The sequence below is a fragment of the Oncorhynchus nerka genome, linkage group LG15, assembly GCF_034236695.1.
Source record: "Oncorhynchus nerka isolate Pitt River linkage group LG15, Oner_Uvic_2.0, whole genome shotgun sequence".
NCBI lineage: Eukaryota > Metazoa > Chordata > Actinopteri > Salmoniformes > Salmonidae > Oncorhynchus > Oncorhynchus nerka.
The window spans coordinates 57388965-57408065 of record NC_088410.1 but is presented as its reverse complement, the minus strand read 5'-3'; the positions used below and the strand labels follow the sequence as shown (position 1 = coordinate 57408065).

Sequence of the window (19101 nt, the reverse complement as noted above, 5' to 3'; positions counted from 1 at the left end):
CAGAACATTAACGATAATGTGTCAAAATGAGCAAAACATCAGAACATTCAATTGGACGGCTCAAATTAATTTGAAATAATGAGGACATAGAACTGTAGATAGAACTGTACAGAGATAATATTGGTCAATTCATCATACCACATGTATCATAAACTCAGCAAAAAAAGAAACGTCCTCTCACTGTCAACTGCGTTTATTTTCCGCAAACTTAACATGTGTAAATATTTTCATGAACATAACAAGATTCAACAACTGAGACATAAACTGAACAAGTCCCACAGACATGTGACTAACATAAATTAAATAATGTGCCAAAGGGGGATCATCTGGTGTGGCCACCAGCTGCATTAAGTACTGCAGTGCATCTCCTCCTCATGGACTGCACCAGATTTGCCAGTTCTTGCTGTGAGATGTTACCCCACTCTTCCAAGAAGGCACCCTGCAAATTCCCGGATATTTCCCTTCAATCCAACACGTCCCAGACGTGCTCAATGGGATTGAGATCCGAGCTCTTTGCTGGCCATGGCAGAACACTCACATTCCTGTCTTGCAGGAAATCACGCACAGAACGAGCAGTATGGCTGGTTGCATTGTCATGCTGGAGGGTCATGTCAGGATGAGCCTGCAGGAAGGGTACCACATGAGGGAGGAGGATGTCTTCCCTGTAACGCACAGCGTTGAGATTGCCTGCAATGACAACAAGCTCAGTACGATGATGCTGTGACACACTGCCCCAAACCATGACAGACCCTACAAATCGATCCTGCTCCAGAGTACAGGCCTCGGTGTAATAATAAACGCTAATCCGACCATCCCCCCTGGTGAGACAAAACCGCAACTCGTCAGTGAAGAGCACTTTTTGCCATTCCTGTCTGGTCCAGCAACGGTGGGTTTGTGCCCATATGCGACATTGTTGCCGGTGATGTCTGGTGAGGATTTGCCTTACAACAGGCCTACAAGCGCTCATTCCAGCCTCTCTCAACCTATTGCGGACAGTCTGAGCACTGATGAAGGGATTGTGTGTTCCTGGTGTAACTCAGGCAGTTGTTGTTGCCATCCTGTACCTGTCCCGCAGGTGTGATGTTCGGATGTGCCGATCCTGTGCAGATGTTGTTATACGTGGTCTTCCACTGCGAGGACAATCAGCTGTCCGTCTTGTCTCCCTGTAGTGCTGTCTTCGGCGTCTCACAGTACGGACATTGCAATTTATTGCCTTGGCCACATCTGCAGTCCTCATGCCTCCTTGCAGCATGCCTAAGGCACATTCACGCATATGAGCAGGGACCCTGGGCATCTTTCTTTTGGTGTTTTTCAGAGTCAGTAGAATGGCCTCTTTAGTGTCCTAGGTTTTCATAACTGTGACCTTAATTGCCTACCGTCTGTAAGCTGTTAGTGTCTTAACGACCATTCCACAGGTACATGTTCATTCATTGCTTATGGTTCATTGAACAAGCATGGGCAATAGTGTTTAAACCCTTTACATTTAAGATCTGTGAAGTTATTTGGATTTTTACGAATGATCTTTGAAAGAAATGGTCCTGAAAAAGAGCTGTTTCTTTTTTTGCTGAGTTTATTTGTCTAAATTTTGAAAGTTAAGTTCTATTGTGCCTATTTATTGTCATAATATTTTTGTTGTGTCATACACTATGGTTTGTTGTGTCATACACTATGGTTTGTTGTGTCATACACTATGGTTTGTTGTGTCATACACTATGGTTTGTTGTGCCATACACTATGGTTTGTTGTGTCATACACTATGGTTTGTTGTGTCATACACTATGGTTTGTTGTGCCATACACTATGGTTTGTTGTGTCATACACTATGGTTTGTTGTGTCATACACTATGGTTTGTTGTGTCATACACTATGGTTTGTTGTGTCATACACTATGGTTTGTTGTGCCATACACTATGGTTTGTTGTGCCATACACTATGGTTTGTTGTGTCATACACTATGGTTTGTTGTGCCATACACTATGGTTTGTTGTGCCATACACTATGGTTTGTTGTGTCATACACCTTGGTTTGTTGTGCCATACACTATGGTTTGTTGTGCCATACACTATGGTTTGTTGTGTCATACACCATGGTTTGTTGTGTCATACACTATGGTTTGTTGTGTCATACACTATGGTTTGTTGTGTCATACACTATGGTTTGTTGTGCCATACACTATGGTTTGTTGTGCCATACACTATGGTTTGTTGTGTCATACACTATGGTTTGTTGTGCCATACACTATGGTTTGTTGTGTCATACACTATGGTTTGTTGTGTCATACACTATGGTTTGTTGTGTCATACACTATGGTTTGTTGTGTCATACACTATGGTTTGTTGTGTCATACACTATGGTTTGTTGTGCCATACACTATGGTTTGTTGTGTCATACACTATGGTTTGTTGTGTCATACACTATGGTTTGTTGTGTCATACACTATGGTTTGTTGTGCCATACACTATGGTTTGTTGTGTCATACACTATGGTTTGTTGTGTCATACACTATGGTTTGTTGTGCCATACACTATGGTTTGTTGTGTCATACACTATGGTTTGTTGTGTCATACACTATGGTTTGTTGTGTCATACACTATGGTTTGTTGTGTCATTTGTGTCATACACTATGGTTTGTTGTGTCATACACTATGGTTTGTTGTGTCATACACTATGGTTTGTTGTGTCATACACTATGGTTTGTTGTGTCATACACTATGGTTTGTTGTGCCATACACTATGGTTTGTCGTGCCATACACTATGGTTTGTTGTGTCATACACTATGGTTTGTTGTGTCATACACTATGGTTTGTTGTGTCATACACTATGGTTTGTTGTGTCATACACTATGGTTTGTTGTGCCATACACTATGGTTTGTTGTGTCATACACCTTGGTTTGTTGTGTCATACACTATGGTTTGTCGTGCCATACACTATGGTTTGTTGTGTCATACACTATGGTTTGTTGTGTCATACACTATGGTTTGTTGTGTCATACACTATGGTTTGTTGTGCCATACACTATGGTTTGTTGTGTCATACACTATGGTTTGTTGTGTGATTATGTACTAACTGTTCTACCCTGTAGCCAACTAGCCATGCATTCTAAAAGGACCCTGAACCCCACAGCATAGTTAAAAGGGGGTCATGCAGTGCCAGGGGAATGGCAGAAGACTCCTTGCAGAGCCTTTATGTTGGTCCTTAGAAGTACTGTATAATGAGCAGAATGATAATGTAGTGATTGTCATTGTCAAATGTATCATACTTCATCCATATCCAATGTGTTCAATTGTTTTGAAATATGTCATGTTATCAGAGAATGGATTCATCATTTTGCACACAATCTTCTAGATTCTATGTTCTGTGACAATGAAGTAATAATGCAAAATTTGCCTCAGTGTGTATTTGAATACTGATAGCCAGATATACTGAGGTAAACTCATATTGCATTATTTCTCTCAACACATTGGAGATGCTACCTTGTTATGTGTATTTGTGAGAGATTGTTTTTCTTGATCAGATTCAGATTTATTTACCTTTATTCAATGTATCATATCAGGAAAAATGATGGAAAATAATTTCATGAATTGAAACATGCACCTCTGTATTCAATTCATGAATTGAATTAAAATACATTTCCCTGAAAATGACTGTTATAAAGTAACACAATCTCTGCACAAATAATAGTTTGCTAAATGTTGGCATGCCAAGATATGAGGGGAATTTGAGAGGGTTTATGTGTTTGTTAAAATGTGTATGTGGTTACATAAATATATATATATATACACACAGTGCCTTCGGAAAACATTCAGACCCCTTGACTTTTTCCAAATGTTGTTACGTTACAGCCTCCTTCTAAAATGGAATAAATACAAAAAAATCCTCAGCAATCTACCCACAATACCCCATAACGACAAAGTGAAAACAGGTTGAGAAATTATTGCAAATGTATTAAAAATAAAAAACAGAAATACCTTATTTGCATACATATTCAGACCCTTTGCTATGAGACTCAAAACTGAGCTCAGGTGCATCCAGTTTCCATTGATCACTCTTGAGATTTTTCTACAACTTGACTGGAATCCAGCTGTGGTAAATTAAATTGATTGGACATGATTTGGAAAGGTACACAACAATCTATAAAAGGTCCCACAGTTGACAGTACATGTTACAGCAAAAACCAAGCAATGAGGTTAAAGGAATTGTCCATAGAACTCAGAGACAGGTTTGTGTCGAGGCACAGATCTGGGGAAGGATACCAAAACATTTCTGTAGCATTGAAGGTCCCCAAGAACACAGTGCCCTCCATCATTCTTAAATGGAAGAAGTTTGGAACCAGCAAGTCTCTTCCTAGAGCTGGCCGCCTGGCCAAACGGAGCAATCAGGGAGAATGGCCTTGGTCAGGGAGGTGACCAAGAACCCTATGGTCATTCTGAAAGAACTATAGAGATCCTCTGCGGAGTAGTGAGAAACTTCCAGAAGGATAACCATCTCTGCAGCACTCCACCAATCAAGACTTTAGGGCCAGATGCAAGCCACTCCTCAGTAAAAGGCACATGACAGCCCACTTGGAGTTTCTCTGGTCTGATGAAACCAGGATTAAACTCTTCGAGCTAATTGCCAAGCGTCATGTCTGGAGGAAACCTGGCACCATCCCTACGGTGAAGAATGGTGGTGGCAGCATCATGCTGCGGGGATGTTTTTCAGCGGTCAGGATCGAGGGAAAGATGAACGGAGTAAAGTACAGAGATCCTTGTTTAAAACCTACTCCAGGACGCTCAGGAGCTCAGACTGGGGCGAAAGTTCACCTTCCAAGAGGACCACAACCCTAAGCACACAGCCAAGACAATGCAGGAGTGGCTTCAGGACAAGACTCTGAATGTCCTTGAGTGGCCCAGCCAGAGCCCGGACTTGAACCCGATCAGCAACGCTCCCCATCCAACCTGAAAGAGCTTGAGACGACCCAAATACAGGTGTGCCAAGCTTGTAGCATCATACCCAAGAAGACTCGAAGCTGTAGTCACTGCCAAAGGTGCTTCAACAAAGTACGGAGTGGAAATGTGCAGAAATTTCAAAAAAACTGTTTTACTTTGTCATTATGGGATATTGTGTGTTGATTGATGACAAGAAAACACAATTTAATCAATTTTAGAAATTGTCTGTAACGTAACAAAATGTGAAGTCAGGTTGTCTGAATACCTTCCGAAGGCACTATATATATATATTGATAAATATATATATTTACAGTTGAAGTCGGAAGTTTACATACACCTTAGCCAAATACATTTATACTATTTATACTATATATAATTCCAGACATTTAATCCTAGTAAAAATTCACTGTCTTAGGTCAGTTAGGATCACCACTTTATTTTAAGAACATGAAATTTCAGAATAATAGAAGAGAGAATTATTTATTTCAGATTTTATTTCTATCATCACATTCCCAGTGGGTCAGAAGTTTACATATACTCAATTTGTATTTGGTAGCATTGCCTTTAAATTGTTTAACTTGGGTCAATCGTTTCAGGTAGCCTTCCAAAAGCGTCCCACAATAAGTTGGGTGAATTTTGGCCCATTACCCCTGACAGAGCTGGTGTAACTGAGTCAGGTTTGTAGGCCTCATTGCTCGCACATGGTTTTCAGTTCTTCCCACACATTTTCTATAAGATTGAGGTCAGGGCTTTGTGATGACCACTCCAGTAACTTGACTTTGCTGTCCTTAAGCCATTTTGTCACAACTTTGGAAGTATGTTTGGGGTCATTGTCCAGTTGGAAGACCCATTTGTGACCAAGCTTCAACTTCCTGACTGATGTCTTGATGTTGCTTTAATATATCCACATAATTTCCCTCCTCATGATGCCATCTATTTTGTGAAGTGCGCCAGTCCCTCCTGCAGCAAAGCACCCCCACAACATGATGCTGCCACCCCTGCACTTCACGGTTGGGAGGGTGTTCTTCGGGTTGCAAGCCTCCCCCTTTTTCCTCAAAAAGTACAATCTTTGTCCCCATGTGCAGTTGCAAATCGTAGTCTGGCTTTTTTATGGAGGTTTTGGAGCAGTGGCTTCTTCCTTGATGAGCAGCCTTTCAGGTTATGTCAATATAGGACTCATTTTACTGTGGATATAGATACTTTTGTACCTGTTTCCTCCAGCATCTTCACAAGGTCCTTTGCTGTTGTTCTGAGATTGATTTGCACTTTTTGCAACAAAGTACGTTCATCTCTAGGCGACAGAATGTGTCTCCTTCCTGAGCGGTATGATGGCACCGTGGTCCCATGGTGTTTATACTTGCGTACTATTGTTTGTACATATGAACGTGGTACCTTCAGGCATTTGGAAATTGCTCCCAGGGATGAACCAGACTTGTGGAGGTGTACAATTTTTTTCTGAGGTCTTGGCTGATTTCTTTTGACTTTCCCATGATGTCAAGCAAAGAGGCACTGAGTTTGAAGGTAGGCCTTGAAGTACATCCACAGGTACACCTCCAATTGACTCAAATTATGTCAATTAGCCTATCAGAAGCTTCTAAAGCCATGACATCATTTTCTGGAATTTTCCAAGCTGTTTAAAGGCACAGTCAACTTAGTGTATGTAAACTTCTGACCCACTGGAATTGTGATACAGTGAAATAATCTGTCTGTAAACAATTTTTTGAAAAATTACTTGTGTGATGCCCAATGTAGATGTCCTAACCGACTTGCCAAAACTATAGTTTGTTAACAAGAAATTTGTGGAGTGGTTGAAAAACAAGTTTTAATGACTCCAACCTAAGTGTATGTAAACTTCCGACTTCAACTCTGTGTGTGTGTGTGTGTGTGTGTGTGTGTGTGTGTTTAGGGTAGGTGTATATTGGGGCTAAGCTAAAAGTCAAACAGGGCTTCACCTGGATCATTTGGATCCGGCTTTTTATCTTTCTCAACTTGAAACAGAGAGAGAGAGGAGAGAAAAGAAAGAGAAAAGAGGAGATATTTAGGATTATATATCACACTACGGTTAAAATTTTATGTTCCAGAAGAAAGTGACAAGATTTGACTCTTTACTCTTCTCCATCTGACCCTTGACCTTTAGAGAGAACACTGGGAACTCTGCAGGAGTGTGTTAGGTAGTTGACAGATGTATCATTGACAAAACTCCACAGACATACACGTAGGTACAGACACGCTGAAACGTTGAGACATTAGCCTAAGGAGAAGTCAAAAGTAAAGAAGCAACAACAACAGGATGTAGTTAACAGTAACAGACAGGCACAGCTTTAGACTGTCGTGAACTTAGACGAAAGACAAACAACAGCTGCACCAACCAAAGACAGGACACATTGACCGGTGGTGGGTTGAGTTGAGCTGAGTTAAAATACATATTATAGGAACTCTGTGTGCGTACACCCAATCCTTTCTGTCCTCCTGGTATCGTAGCTCTGCCTGCAGCTGCTGCTCTGCTCTACTGCCTCCCTCTCTGGGTTTCTCTGTTTCTGGCAGTGACATAGCACCATACCTGTCTGTCCCAGCGCACAGCGTGGCGTGGTGAGCCCACACTCACTGACACATGACCAGACGACTGAAGGAGATAACACAGAGCAAAGTAAAAAATGCATTCAAGTCACATGGGTGGGCACGGGCATATGTCCAACCAAAAGAAAGAAGCTTACAGACCAGACCGACAGATCATTCATGTTGGTCACAGACAGATGGGAGACTGTAGGTCCCTGATAGTAGGACCACTACAGTGCTGTTGCAGTGTCTCCCCAGACAGACCTCCACAGACCAGACTGGCTCTCTCTCTCCCCACTCGCTCTCGGCAGACATGAGCGACGGATAAAAAAAAGCACAGAGGAGGAGGGAGGAGTGGACATAGCTGAGAGGAGGGTGGGAGGGGGTGATGTGGTGAAAGAAAGTTGAAAGAGGGAGGGAGGAGAGACAGGGGGAGGATGAGGTAGGTACTCACGGATGGTTAAATCCATCACTTGTGACGCCAAGCAGAAGACAGGGTGCTCAAACATTTCCCTCTTTCTACCTACAAAAGAGGAGGATTGGGGCATGCAAGAGGCTGGGGTCAGAGGTTAGGGTGAGAGGTTATAGGTCAGAGGAGATGGCAAGGCAGAGAACTGTCCTGGGTTGTGTTCATTAGGGCACACTGTAGAAAAATGTTTTGTAACAGAAAACAGTCCAGGTAGTACTCCACTGTTTCAGTCTGTTTTCTTTCATTTTGTGGCCTAACGAACACAATCATGGTGAGTATTGACTTGGGTTGGGGCTACGGATGACTGGGTTTAATAACTAGTGTTTTACCACCATTTTCTTAATATTGGACCAACAGCAAAACAAGGATAGGGAAAATAGGTATACGTGGTATATCTGCATGTGACTTTGTAGGGAAACCAAAATGGTGTTTTGCAAGTAATAATAGAGTACTGTATATCTAATTGAAGGTGAAATGGTGATATGTAGTGGCTAGTTCATACCTGTAAAGGCAAACCTTTCCATAATGTATTGTAGCACATGCAGGTAACAGATGCTGGGTTGTCTGTCTCCAATCCGAGCATTCTTTTTCATTGGCTTCAAAACCACTTATCACAGAAATGTGAGGTGATAAATGTGGCGAAGCCAATGAGATGAGAGAGGAAGTGGACAGTAGACTGAGGAACAGGGAGAGGAGTGTAATGGTCCGCAGGAAGAACAAGAGGAAAGATAAGGTAAGAGAGAGAAAGAGAGGGAAAAGGAGAGGGAGAGTAGGACAAGGGTCCCCAGGAAGGGGATGGGCCAAAGTAAGATTTATTTGATAAATCTTAGATTATAGACCCTGGAGTCTAGGGGTGGAGATACAGTCAGAAAGGAGTAGGGGTCAGGAAGGAGAGTTCTGTTCAGGGGAAATCTGCTTCTAGCTAATATATACACTACATGACCAAAAGTATGTGGACACCTGCTCCTCACACATCTCATTCCAAAATCATGGGCATTAATATGGAGTTGGTTCTCACATTGCTGCTATAACAGCCTCCCCTCTTCTGGGAAGCCTTTCCACTAGATGTTGGAACATTCCTGCGGGGGCTTGCTTCCATTCTGCCACAAGAGCATTAGTGAGGTTGGGCACTTAGGCTTGGCTCGCAGTCTGCGTTCCAATTCATCCCAAAGGTTCGATGAGGTTGAGGTCAGGGCTATGTGCAGACCAGTCAAGTTCTTCCACACCGATATCGACAAACCATTTCTGTATGAGCCTCGCTTTGTGCACGGGGGTATTGTCATGCTGAAACAGGAAAGGGCCTTCCCCCAACTTTTGCCAGCATCGTCAAGAATGTCACTGTATGCTGCAGCGTTAAGCCTGACCCATTAAGAACAGCCCCAGACCATTATTCCTCTACCAAATTTTAGAGTTGGGGCAGGTAGCTTTCTCCTGGCATCCACCAAACCCAGATTGGTCCGTTGGACTCTCAGATAGTGAACCTACTCCAGAGTCCAATTGTGGTGAGCTTTACATCACTATAGCCAAGGCTGGGCATTGCGCATGGTGATCTTAGGCTTGTGTGCGGCTGCTCGGCCATGGATACCCATTTAATGAAGCTCCCGACGAACAGTTATTGTGCTGATATTGCTTCCAGAGGCAGTTTGGAACTCGGTAGCCTACCACTTTGTGGCTGAGCCGTTGTTGCTCCTACAGTAGATGTTTTCACTTCACAATAATAGCACTTACAGTTGACCGGGGCAGCTCTAGCAGGGCAGAAATGTGACGTTCTGACTTGTTGGAAAGGTGGCATCCTATGAGGGTTGAAAGTCACTGAGCTTTTCAGTAAGATCATTCTACTGTCAATGTTTGTCTATGGAGATTGCATGGCTGTGTGCTCGATTTTATACACCTGTCAGCAACGGGTGTGGCTCAAATAGCTGAATTCACTCATTTGAAGGTGTGTCCACACACTTTTGTATATATAGTGTATGTTTACTGCATACTGTAGATATAATATTCTGTATATTCCAGATATATACTGTTAAATCACCACATGCCAGGGGCCAGGATACAGCTAGACTCAAGGTACAGTAACATGGGGGCCGGCAAGTAAACAGGGCTTTAATCCAAAACTTTGGATTTGAATGCATTTTTACTCACAACACCTCTACAAAAAGCCAACTTGACCCACAGTAGAGTAAAGTAGAGTACAGCTAAAGCAGCCTGCCTGAAACAAAGGGTAGTGTTAATTGGCTGAGTGACAAACAAGTGACAACCAATCTGTCAAATGGAAAAATAACTGTATCGGCTGTTTCTCTTGAATTCATGTGCTAAAAAAATAAGAGCTCTCAGTATGTGCCTCCAGTGCTTCTTTTCTCCAGGTTAATCTGGTCCAGGTTATCTTGAAAAGAATCCCACTGTAGGATGCTAAAAAAGGAATCAAAGTGGTCATGACAAGTCACTTCCAAATGAGAGTAGAATGTTTGACACTTCTGTTCCACATAGAAAACCCCGGGATTACTGAAAAGGCACTAAAGTACTAAAACAGTTACCATCATCTAAAGAAAAACAACCAGTTACAGGTTTTAAAGCAACAGCAACCAAGAATTTACCAACAGAGTTAGTAACTGCTATTGCATATTGAGGGTGTGTCTGTATATGTAAATCATGGCTAGTTACCTTCGATTTTGGCGTACTCTGTGATTTTAGCGTAGTTGAGCTGTGCAGCCTGCTCCAGGCATTTACGGATGACTCCCTTCACTTCCTCTTGTGGGACTGGAGTCACAATGTCCTTCATCAGCACCTGAGGATGAGGAACAGGACAGGACAAGTCTTCCTTCGGGTCTTCCCACTGAACATCAGGTTATTGCAGTTTTGTTTTCATTTTCAATTTCCTTGTTCTAGCATATATATATATATATATGAGATTATTTGAGCTATGAGATCTGAATCATTCATGAGCTGAACATTTTCTGTAAAAGGATAACGAAAAGATTGCAGTCATCAAAATGTACGAACCCTTTCCAGCAAAGACAGCGTGGCCTTCAAAGCTCCCTCTGGACGTCCGAACGGGAAGCAATATCTACACGAGAGAAGCGAGTTGAATCACAATGAAATATAAAAATCACCATGGACAACAGAACTATGGAATAGTATATGCTGAGGCTAGCGATCGAGCGAGCGATCAAACGATCGCTAGCCTCATCATTATACTATTCCATCTATCCATTATTCGATCGATCTGATCGATAGATAGACCAGTAGGCAGCAGCACTCACCTGAAGTTAGTGATCTGGTGTTCCAGGATCACACGCAATTGCTCTTTGATTTCTTCAAAGCGCTCCTTTTCGTCCACCTTCACTGTTCCCAGTCCGTCAGGCCTTAGGATGACATCATAGAATACAAACACAACATCAGTCCAGCGCATCATGCGGTAGTGGAGCCGCCAGTTGGAGTCCATCAAAAAAGGAACGATACAGCATTTTGCACATAAACAGTGCCATCTTTTAGTTCGCCGTGATTTTACTGCTGCTTGTGTGAGTGAAAGAGAATCATTCTTCAGCATGTTTACCAAATGTAAATGTTCTTTCTCACACAGACAAACATCCAATCAAATTGCATTTGTCACATTCTTCGTAAACAATAGATGTAGACTGACAAGTGAAAGGCTTACTTCCGGCTCTCTTTTCAACAGTGTAGAATTAAAGTTAAAAAACGTCATAAAAATAGAAAGTCACACGACAAATGAATACACAGTGAATAACGAATAACAACGACAGGTACAAATTGCATAGCTATATACAGGGAGTACCAGTACCGAGTCAATGCGCATGGGTACAAGGTCATTGAAGTAGCTATGTACATATATTTTCTAGTACATCATCTTACCTGACGGGCTCTTGGACGAGCTGAAATGTGGAATCCCTTTTCTTTCTAAACTTCATCTTTTTGCTTCCCCGTTTCGAGCCGGCCCCTGGTTCTGGGCTCTGGGCGCCGCTAGGAGCCCAGGGGCCCTCACAACCCACCAGTGGCCCACAGTAACTGCTGCCCTCTCTGACTTTATAGGGATGCATGGGAGGATGAGCAACATCGACATAATGAGACTGAATAAAGCAACAAAAGGCAAGGAGGGAAAAGAAAAAAGGAATACAGTGGAAACCAAGGTAAATATAATTGAATAATTTTTTAAAAAGTGAACAAAATGACGACATGATAACATAAAATACATGATTAAAATCATAATAAATAATATGCAAAACATTCATGACAAACAAAGACGTAACAACGTAAAGCAATGGTGCTCTGCTGCGTTTGATGCCTCTGACCCTTCTGTCCTGTTACTATGGCCAGCTTCTCTTCCCTTCTTTCTCTTCTTATTTTATCTGAAGACCTTTGTGTGTGTATTTGAGATACAAACTTTACCCATCTCTCTTGCGATATGGTGGTGATTTAGCATTGCCAGTGCTACCTTGTGATGAGCACTGGCTTGTCCAAAAATGTCGCCCTCCGACCTTGAGGATGTCCTCTTGGTCTAATGATTAAGACTATGGATTGGCAAGCAGGAGGACCGGGTTCATTCGGGTGTATATTTTACCTGTTACCGTGGACATGGGAGGCGCAGAAAGCGAAGCTGTAGTGAAGCAGGGTGGGGTCGATCATGGCTCCTCTGTCCGCCCTCTCCAGCAGGTCCCCTAGGTAACCCAGGTGTCTGTGACACCCCCGCACGCCGTTCCTGGCACAGTACTCATCCAGGACAAACACCTGGCCTGGGCTGAACCATCCCTACACATTACATCAGAGAGTTGATTTTATGTTATTATTTATCATTTATTAAGCCCTTTTTTTTCTCCCCAATTTCGTGATATCCAATTGGGAGTTATAGTCTTGTCCCATCGCTACAACTCCCGTACGGACTCGGGAGAGGCGAAGGTCGAGAGCCATGCATCCTGCGAAACACGATACTACCAAGCCACACTGCTTTTGACACACTGCTCCCTTAACCCGGAAGCCAGCGGCACCAATCGGAGGAAACGCCATACAACTGTTGACCGTGTCAGCGTGCATGCGCCTGGCCTGCCACCGGAGTCGTTAGAGAGCGATGGCACAAGGACATCCCAGCCGGCCAAACCCTCCCCTAACCTGGACGATGCTGGGCTAATTGTGCGTCACCGGTCACGGCCGGCTGCGACACAAACGGGGATTGAACCCAGATCTGTAGTGACACCTCAAGCACTGCAGTGCCTAAGACCGCTGTGCCACTCGGGAGGCCCAGAGAGGGGGTTTAACAGTTTATATTATAACACCTGGCCCGGGCTGAATCATCCCTATACATAACATCAGAGATGGTGTTTAATTAACAGTTTAGACTAGAACACCTGGCCCGTGCTGAACCATCTCTACACATAACATCAGAGATGGTGTTTAACAGTTTAGACTAGAACCCCTGGCCCGTGCTGAACCATCCCTACACATAACATCAGAGCTTTTTTTAAGAGGTTAGCACCATGATCTCAATCACAAACAAACCCCTTTCCCTGACTGAACCATGACCTAAGTCACATTAACTATGTACCTTGCTCCAAAAAATGTCAGCATTTTGATAAAAAGTATATTTTAAGTGCCCAGGACTGTATTTATTCTCATTCCACCGTACTGTGGGTTTGGAGAATGCCACTCACCAGGCAGCAGAAGGTGTCATTGAGCCTGTGGTCCAACGTGAGCCTCTGGACGATCTCGAACAGGGAGGCGTGGTCAAAGCTACAGGGGTTAGCCGAGATAAACTCATCCATGCCATGTTTCTGAGCTCTGTCTGCGTCTGTGTCCAACCAGCACGGGGAAAAGGACAGGATTCAGAGGAAGAGGGTGTCAGTAAGGCACAGAGAAATAGTACAGCATCTCTCTCTACCTCAACACAACACTGGGCCTGTCTGGCTAAGACTACTGTTAGGGCAAATTATAAACACTTACAGCTTTACATTGTCAACTTGCATCATATCAGACAGAGTCAATAGAGCTGATCGGGATTGTGGAATAAGGAGCTACTGATGTGAATCTGTAGCTAAGCTCAATGGGACCAGTGCTTTGTCGTACTGTAGTAAGTGGATGCTGGCATGCAGCTTTTTTTTGTTCAATGGCTACCATTTTAGGCATATTAGATTCAAAACATGTATTAAGAAAGTGGTGGGTTAAAATGAATAGGATGCTCTGATCTCATTCGTAATATTGTATTCAATAGATTCTGCCATTCGCGATTGATTGGTCAATGTCACTAAGTTCCTGACAAATGATGGGTCGTGTGCTGAAAAACAAAACAGAGCATAGGGTGATTTTGACAAAAATATTAGGCTGAGTGAAATAGCTCTTTTAAAAACTGTAAGAGTTAAGTGTTTTCTATTCTATAGAATACATCTTTTTTTTATAGCGGACACAAGCTTCTAGGGAGCTGCTTATCTGCATCCAAATGCATTCTGGGAGCAGGTCAAGTAATGAGTGGCCATGTTTTTGAAATCGATTTTGACGGGTATTTGATTAGTGTTGTATGATTGTTCAATAGATCTAAACGGCAGTGTATATGTTGAGGACAGAGAACAATAGGAACATACAGGAGACATGTAATTAATGTATGACCATCTTCTGAAACAAAAATATGTATTCTGTCTGTCATGACAGTAGTGGTGGCATAATTTGAATAACCAGAATACTCTCATCTAACAAAAACATTGATGAGAAGCCTAAAAGCAGAATATAACCAGTACCTGATAAAAAAAACAAACATTGATATTCCCACATTTTCTTCCCATTTCTGCACTACATACTGTATATAGTCAGATCTCAAACTATCAGTGATGAGATGACATGAAAAGGGGGACTCAACATCATGTGCAAGTGACGCACGCGTTCCTACGTCATACAGCCGTGTTCATGTCCCTAGCCCTGTACTGAATAGGCTTGATGATTATATCATCAAATTCGTGAAAATGTGGTCATATACAGTACCAGTCCAAAGTTTGGACACACCTAATTATTCCTGGGTTTTGCTTTATTTTTCACTATTTTCTACATTGTAGAATAATAGTGAAGACATCACAACTATGAAATAACACATATGGAATCATGTAGCAACCAAAAAAGCGTTAAACAAATCTAAATATATTTTATACTTGAGATTCTTCAAAGTAGCCACCCTTTGCCTCATTGACAGCTTTGCACACTCTTGGCATTCTCTCAACCAGCTTCATGAGGTAGTCACCTGGAATCCATTTCAATTAACAGGTGTGCCTTGTTAAAAGTCAATTTGTGGAATTTCTTTCCTTCTTAATGTTTTTGAGCCAATCAGATTGTGATGTGACAAGGTAGAGGTGGTATACAGAAGATAGCCCTATTTGGTAAAATACCAAGTCCATATTATGGCATGAACAGCTCAAATAAGCAAAGAGAAACGACAGTCCATCATTACTTTAAGACCTGAAGGTCAGCCAATGTGGAACATTTCAAGAACTTTTCAAGTTTTTTCAAGTGCAGTCACAAAAATCATCAAGTACTATGATGAAACTGGCTCTCATGAGGACTGCCACAGAAAAGGAAGACCCAGAGTTACCTCTGCTGCAGTGGATAAGTTCATTAGAGTTACCAGTCTCAGAAATGGCAGCCCAAATAAATGCTTCACAGAGTAACAGACACATCTCAACATCAACTGTTCAGAGGAGACTGTGTGAATCAGGCCTTCATGGTCGAATTGCTGCAAACAAACAACTACTAAAGGACACCAATAATAAGAAGACTAAGGAGACTTGCTTGGGCCAAGAAACACAAGCAATGGACATTAGACAGGTGGAAATATGTCCTTTGGTCTAATCAGTCCAAATTTGAGATTTTTGGTTCCAACCTCCGTGTCGTTGTGAGACGCAGAATAGGTGAACGGATGATCTCCACATGTGTAGATCCCACAGTGAAGCATGGAGGAGGAGGTGTGATGGTGGTGGTGGTGGTGGTGGGGGGGGGGGGGGGGTTGCTGGTGACGCTGTCTGTAATTTATTTATAATTCAAGGCACACTTAACCAGCATGGCTACCACAGCATTCTGCAGCGATACGCCATCCCCTCTGGTTTGTGAGTAGTGGGACAATCATTTGTTTTTCAACAGGACAATGACCCAACACACCTCCAGGCTGTGTAAGGGCTATTTGACCAAGAAGGAGAGTGATGGAGTGCTGAATCAGATGACCTGGCATCCACAATCACCCAACCTCAACCCAATTGAGATGTTTTGGGATGAGTTGGACCGCAGAGCGAAGGAAAGCAGCCAACAAGTGCTCAGCATAATTGGGAACTCGTTCAAGACTGTCGGAAAAGCATTCCAGGTGAAGCTGGTTGAGAGAATGCCAAGAGTGTGCCAAGCTGTTATCAAAGCAAAGGGTGGCTACTTTGAAGAATCTCAAAACTAAAATATATTTTGATTGGTTTTACACTTTTTTGATTCTATGTGTTATTTCATAGTGTTGATGTCTTCACTATTATTCTACAATGTAGAAAATTGTAAAAATATAGAAAAAACATTGAATGAGTAGTTGTGTCCAAACTTTTGACTGGTACGATATACAATTATATTTGCATTTGTGAAGGAATTTACTTCTGCCAGATGTCTTTCGTTATGTTTTTGCCCATTCAACACCATAAAAAAAGCCTACAAATGTTCAAAAACTACAAGGCAACTTGCAGCATCGCTTGCATAGCATATAGAGAAATGAAAGAGGTGTTGATGTTCCTCCTCAGCGTCAGTGAGTGACAGGTGTCATGTCCAATCGCGTGACACTGAAAAAAGTGAGGATAATGTGACGGTGGTGGGGCAGGTGGATAAGGGGGTAGGCTGGGCTTGGCTGGGGGTGGGGGTTCTATAACAACATTAACTTTGAACTCAACTGACATCTGTCCGCCCCATGTTCAGAGACAGGGATAGATAAAGGGGAGATGGAGGGCCACGGATGAGGATAGGACAGCTGTACGTTCAATGGCACTTGTTAAAGGGTTCTAGAGCGTAAAATTAGGAGGTGTTTTGTTTCTTAATCGTCCAAACGAGTGGACTAGACCAACAGACTATGTATCCCTGGTTTTGCTAGGCACTGACAAAAAAAGGCCCTACCAGAAGATAAAAGGGAGAGAGGGGTGAACTAAGGCTAAGACAGAAGGGTAAGCATAGGTTAAGAGAGAGGTGAGAGGGGTGAGACAGGGAAGCAATTATAGATATGATGGAAAAATGAAAGTTGTAGGGGGAGATAGAGTTCAAAAGTGAGGGTGTGAGAATGAGATGAAAAGGAAACAAAGGGTGAACACACAAAGAGAGAGAGAGAAGGGGGGCTGAGAAAACGACTCAGACACAGAGAGATAAATAGACGAGGGAGATACAGACAGTGCCAGGAAAGTGGGGAAGCGATAGCGGACGGGGTGGGATAGTTACGGGGGCAGTAGGGAAGGGTGGGGGTGAGAGAAAGTGTGCGATAGGGGCAGAGTGAAGGTGCACGATGTGTGATAGAAAGTGCTTGAAGGTAGGCGGGAGGAAAGGGGGTGGGGAATATCTCTTCTGGTTGTTTTAAATGAGGAAATGGAGTTTGATTTGGGAATAACAGACTGAATGGACTATGGGGGCACATGATCATATTTAGTGAGTTCTTGTCGACGGTGACGTCATCATCTAAAGGCAAGATGATTGGTTAAAAAGATTGGATTGTTTTTCCATTATGAATATTGGGGAATACAGTAATTAATAAATGCTCAATGACAAACAAAACATGCTGTAGAACAGTGACTTTTCATTGTGCTTTCAAAAATGTTTCAAAATGTTATGTCATGCATCTGAAGGATCCATTTTCAATGTTTAGATAAAACATTTTGGGCATTCCTCTTTCTCTTAGCATTTGCAAGTTGACAATACTTGAGTGTGTTGCAGTGTATTTAGTCATGACATCTACAGAGCACAACTAACAGGCATACCAACTACTGGAGTATCTCTAACAGGGTAGCAATACAATTTGGTGCAAGTACATCGGTTTATAGCATGAAGCCGACAGAGGCAAAACTACATGTAGATCATTCTCTGGGAGATGGCAAGGGGGAAACAAAAATTCCTGTAATTCCATCAACGCAATAATGGACACATGACAAAAGTGTTCACCTGTTCAGGCAATCAAAAGAAACCAAAATGAGATATGTTCCCTCCTAGAGGTGCTACTATAGGGGGCTAGCTGCTGTCTACAGGCCCATGTAGTAAGAGGGTTCTTCCAGAGTATTGTATGGTAAGGAGCGGTGCCAATGGCTACTCCTTGTCATCTGCATTCAGAATACTCCACGTACATATTTGCCAACTCTCGTGAACAGAGGACAAAAGAAAAGAACCAAAAGCAATTGAGCCATGGCCACTGAGGAGTATTTTTCTCCACAGATTCTTGGGGTGATTTACCAGGGGGTGCTGTAGCACCCTCAGCACCCCTACTTCCCACGGCTATGAATTGAGTCCTCGGAAGTAAAGCATGACCCATGTTACCCTGCTAAAAGGGTCCAAATGTCACAGCTTTCCAACTGCTCTACTCTTTGAACAAATGTATTAAACAATATGGAAATATTCAATCATTTGTAAGCGATGTAAAGGATTGTAGGACTTTAAAAAAAAAAGAAGCTTGATTACAAGCTCTGAAGTTCCCTTAGGGGGAAACGTTTTTACTGTCCTCTACTGCTCTCTAAAATAGAATTTCCATAACTGTTGATGGATTCACAACTAGATTTTCTACAGCAGTCATTTACTGTATTTTCTTTTCTGATGGCATCATGTCACATTGGGCCATCTCTCTGCTTTACTCTGAGGGGTCCTTGGACACCAATAAGATTAAGGAGAGAAGGCAATTATGCAACAAAAAAAACATAATAATAACCAGAATATAAACTACAATAATTACTGAGCCAAATGATAAGTCTAAGAATCAAATACATGCATCCTAAACCGTCAGGAATGGAAGCTTATGGCTACTTCAAATCTCAGATTGAGGAGAAATCAAACATAAAAAATACTTTTTCTACTGTCTAAAGACATGAAGCGAGGGGACTTAAGAGGAGGAAGTGGATAGGGAAAGAGGAGAGAAAGCACGTTGCATTTGTCAGATAATCGTTGGGGATTA

At 42.4% G+C, this 19101-nt stretch overlaps 1 pseudogene; it reads right to left on the bottom strand.

The window, feature by feature from the left end:
* LOC115142953 (calcium-dependent secretion activator 1-like) overlaps positions 1 to 19101 on the bottom strand; it is a 155195-nt pseudogene that overhangs the window by 19075 nt on the left and 117019 nt on the right.